This window comes from Portunus trituberculatus, chromosome 27 (genome assembly GCF_017591435.1).
Source record: "Portunus trituberculatus isolate SZX2019 chromosome 27, ASM1759143v1, whole genome shotgun sequence".
NCBI classification, from domain to species: Eukaryota; Metazoa; Arthropoda; class Malacostraca; order Decapoda; family Portunidae; genus Portunus; species Portunus trituberculatus.
Genome location: NC_059281.1, coordinates 17,424,902 through 17,429,901, shown reverse-complemented (window position 1 = coordinate 17,429,901; position 5,000 = coordinate 17,424,902). Strand labels below are relative to the sequence as shown.

At 41.0% G+C, this 5,000-nt stretch overlaps 1 long non-coding RNA gene across 1 annotated transcript in view; it reads left to right on the top strand.

Annotated features, from left to right (window-relative positions):
- Window positions 1–5,000, top strand: part of LOC123509536 — a 70,054-nt gene that overhangs the window by 181 nt on the left and 64,873 nt on the right. Inside the window, exon 1 of the long non-coding RNA XR_006676212.1 lies at window positions 1–205. This exon is cut by the window's left edge and continues 181 nt beyond it. This is a non-coding gene — a long non-coding RNA (uncharacterized LOC123509536). The remainder of the gene's footprint in view (window positions 206–5,000) is intronic.

Below are 5,000 nucleotides of genomic sequence, written 5' to 3'. Positions count from 1 at the left end.
TCTTGATCCAATTAAAGACAAACTATTGACCGAATTTTATTGTTGTATCAAGAGTGGCCGCCATCGACACACTTGAAGTACTACACGGGTGCTGAAGTGAGTGGCGGCGAGTCAGGAGGTTGGGCGGGAACTTCACGCCGCCCGCACGCCCATACCTAATGTTGGCGTGATGCGAGACTCTGCGCTCAAATTGTCATCTGATATGGTATGTGTGTCACTTTTTTATATTTCCTCCTTCTTTCTGAGTAATTATTTGCGGAATGGTTTCATGGTATGTCTCTTCTAGGCAGGACTGGCACATCAGTATTCCTCTCACTATGACCTTGCTACAACACCGTCACATACACGCTGTGGTGTTTACTTGCCCATTGTCTCCCGGAAATGGTATATTTACCTTTCCTCTCGTCGCATTGCGCACTTTTCAGCCACTACATAAAAACATCACTTCGGCCTATAACCACGGCCTGAGGTTCCCTTGTCTACGCACCTATGCTCCTGAAGCTTTACCATTGCAAAGTTCACTCGTGGCCGCGACTTGCTGGACAGGTCACGTCGTGGCGCGGCGACATGTGACACTGACACTCAAAGTCGCAGCACCATGGGAGGGTAAGCGTTGATGGAACCCTAAATATTGGAGGATATTATCATTATTACCTTGATGTATTAAATCGTTAAGGAAGGTTTAATGATAATCAATAAGCTTCACCAAGGTTTATTATGAATGCAGACAATTTCATATCAGGAATGACTGTGTCAACATGAGTTTGGAGATACACTTAAACCAACGTAGTGACGCATCACCTCAATCAAAAGAAAATTAGCTTAGTATGTCATTAATATATTCAAACAAGTTCAATCACTGGTTTGCCGTTCATGAAATATACTCGTGTGAATAACGACAAAGTATTATTGTATTATTTTAGAAATATGTCGATACTTAAATAAAGCTTGTCACGAACAGGTTCCAGGCCGAGTTGTGGTTCACGGGGAATTATTTTTAGTTCTGTTCCCGGCAAACGCAAACTGACAAAGAAACTATTTAAAGCTTGTCTCTGCGTGTGTGTGTGTATGTGTGTGTGTGTGGGTAGCAAAGTTATCACCACCAATGATCACAGCAAGAAATAAATTCAATGACATTAAAAGCTAAAACTAAATGGAAAAAAATAGAGGAAAGTAAATAATCCCTCTACCTCCTGGAGAGAGAGAGAGAGAGAGAGAGAGAGAGAGAGAGAGAGAGAGAGAGAGAGAGAGAGAGAGAGAGAGAGAGAGAGAGAGAGAGAGAGAGAGAGAGAGAGAAACTAAGTATAGTTAATAAACAATTCAAAATCTAGTTATGAACTGCCAAGTTGAAATATAACACACGTAAGAAAATTTAGCGTCATTTGTATAGCATGGGAAACTTCACGTCTTGATAACTGAAATATCTAAAATTCTCAAGTATTAGTATGAGCTATCTCTTCGTGGTAACAATATTTGCCATCTTAATAATATTGTTACCTCATGGCAAAATAACGAAACACTAAAGAGGAATAGAAAAAAATAAGGAAGGAGACTACAGGTTAACATAAGTATGCATAAGTAGAAGAAAGGGAATAATGCGTTTTCTAAGGAGATAATTTGATGCAAAGAAGAGAAGAGAAGCAATACACGCCAAACAGCAAGACAAACGCACGAAAGGAGGAAGGCTTGATAGAAAATGCTGTGTAAAGACCAATGAAGACAAACTGAGCAACGCAAACTAAACTAATCCAACTCGCCGGCAAACTTTGAACGAAACTCTCCACTTGACATATTCAACCTTTCCTCAACCTCATGAATCTTTTTTTGCTTTCCTTCCTCTCCCTCATCCTTCTCTTCTCCCAGACAGATGAGGCGGAAGAGGAACAAGAGATAGAGGCTGGAAACGAGGAAGAGGAGGAGGAGGAGGAGGAGAAGGAGGAGGAGGAGGAGGAGGAGGAGGAGGAGGAGAAGCATGAGGAGGAGGAAGGATAAAGCAACACTTCTGAGATCATCCAATCTCTTATACTCAAAACTCACGTAAAACAAACAAAGCGAAAGATGTTTGTTGAGAGAGAGAGAGAGAGAGAGAGAGAGAGAGAGAGAGAGAGAGAGAGAGAGAGAGAGAGAGAGAGAGAGAGAGAGAGAGAGAGAGAGAGAGAGAGAGATAAGGAGGGCGAGATTGTAAGGACAGGGAAAGAAAGATATTAGAGGTAAAGGCATTAAAGATAAGAAGGAAAGGTTGACTGTAGTGTTGTGTTGCAGTGTATTGAGTGGCGGTGCGTGTGTTCAGGTGCTAAATTCGTTACTGTGGGTTTGTGTGTGTGTGTGTGTGTGTGTGTGTGTGTGTGTGTGTGTGTGTGTGTGTGTGTGTGTGTGTGTGTGTGTGTGTGTGTGTGTGTGTGTGTGTGTGTGTGTGTGTGTGTGTGTGTGTGTGTGTGTGTGTGTGTGTGTGTGTGTGTGTGTGTTTATTTGTTATCAAGGCGTAGTAGAGGCACAGTCGCTCGTTTTTCATCAAAGCAAGAAAGAAAGTATTTGGGTGCTTCATCGCGAGGTGCAGTTTGAAATCCCACAAGCCATCAATAAAACACTTCATATTCACGTGTTAATTGTTAAGGCAGGGCACGTAAAATTTGTCATATTAACATGGATGAAATAACTCGGCACTTTACGCAACAATAGACATTCGTGATAGTCTTTGATAAATGTTTTTATATTGATTTCATAACATATCCGAATTTAGTGCTTTTCTGTAGTATCTCACGTTACAGAAGCAACGCTTGATGCTGTAGGTATCATATATTTGATACCATTGCAAGCCATAATACGTTTTGTACGAGGATAATACTGCAATGCAGCGACAACACCTTTCCGACACACACACACACACACACACACACACACACACACGATTCAAAAGTCACACCACAAGTCATAGAACAAACATACACTGAAAAAACATATGAATTAGATTTCCTTGCCTCTAGTCATCACAATGTTCTTGTCTTACATCACCATACACGAAATATAAGCAGGGAATGGTCGGAACAACTGATCGCGACTCTTCGTAAATCATGCAAGCAGCCACACACATCAGCGAATGAAAATTCGAGAAAATCTTCAGTTAAAGCCTCATTTACGTCTGGTGGAAAGTAGAAGAATTCTTCTCTTCAGGATTCCCGACCTTAGCGGAGGGAAAAATAGCAACCTTTCTCTCTCAACAAATGGAACCGTCATTTGAGGTATAATATAGCTGTTGCTAATACAAGAGACGAGAGTATTTCCACCATCAACCCGAGCCCTCTCCCCCAACCAGCACCAGAGTGAATTACAAACACTACACACAACACAGATGGAATGTTTACTTTGGGAACAAGTAAAAGAGGGATTAGTAAACACATCCATCATTTCTGCTACTTTGTGTGGCAATATGTAACCTCTCTCTCTCTCTCTCTCTCTCTCTCTCTCTCTCCTATAATAGTGTCACATAATAGACACACTCTAAGTTATTACATTAAGGGGAAGGAGGCGTTTGAAGCCTCTTATCAACCTATGGGGACTCACACTACAGAGTCTAAGTTCAAGGAGCGTGATAATCTTACAGGGTCTTAACTAAGGCTGTACTTATGGGCGAGCAACGTTAAACGAACACTCAATAACGTGGTAGTCAAGCTTTTGAAGCTGGATCACAGCCACCCACCACGCCACGTTAAGCACACCGCTTCTTGTCCGTCACATTATTTTCACGAAACTTTTCCTGTACATGTTCATCAATGGAGGATGGATCTTGAAGAGAAAAACAACAACTTTTCAAATAATATCAATTTCAATGAGGGATGCGGACTCTCTATGTCTGCATAAGCCTACAACAACGATGATTCACATTTTCCTTTTTTTTTTTTTGCGGAATCATTTCATTTTAAGCAAACAATTGCATTTTCAACTGCCCTGTGAGAAGTTAAAATATGAAAATCATCGAACAAAGACATGACAAAAATTCGTAACAACCAAAGTACATTTTGTATAAATCATATTCTGACAGATTCAATTATACATCAGCATGAAACTTTCCACACAGCAGTTTCTCTGACAATGAATTAAGCTTATTTCATAGAATGTCATGCATACAACACACGGAAAAATTACTGGCCGTATGTGGTTTTACCTGTATAAAACAATGAACATATCATTAGATTTAATTTGAAAACAGAAGTAATTCATGACTTTCCACTGAAGACACTTTTGTTGTCAACCAATACTTCATCGCAATGGAGACAATCTTACCCTGTCTCAAAATACCCAACACATTGGCAAGACATCTTCCTAATAGCGAAACACTCATAAATTCCACTTTCATTGAATTAACAGGCACAGACGCCTCCAATGGCGCCGCTGCGTCGTGAGGGACATCCCTTCCATCCAGTATGACTTAGCGGCACACAGACGCGTGTGTTGGGAGGGAGCACCGTTACACACTTGAATAAACAAACACTTGAGTTCAATCGTATCTACAAACCCACATGTCCTCAGCGGGCGGATCAGAGCAATGATGGATGACACATGCTATCACCAGAATGCCTGGCTACGTGTACGGGTACGTTTATGTTCCCTTCCAGCCAGTCAGTGGTGAACCGTGAACATATGCAAATATCGTTTTGACACCAACGCGCTCTCACACACGCAGACACACATGTAAGGAGTAGTAATGTCCTCAGGAAGCAAGATCGTTCATAAATAAACACAAAAACACAAAGACCACTACGAGGGGCGTACACAATATGACAAGAACTTTCACGCGCGCGAAAACGAGACAGGAGTCGACACATTGTTCATGTTGAGCAATGACGCGAAGAGCAAACCACCAAGGAAATAACGTGATATAAAAGAAGAAAGAAAAAACAACAACTTAGGAACACTTACATTAGATGGCAGCAAGGGAAACCCATGTCTGTAAGAAGAGAAAATTAGATAATTATTAAAACATTCTCAAAAAAAAAAAAAAC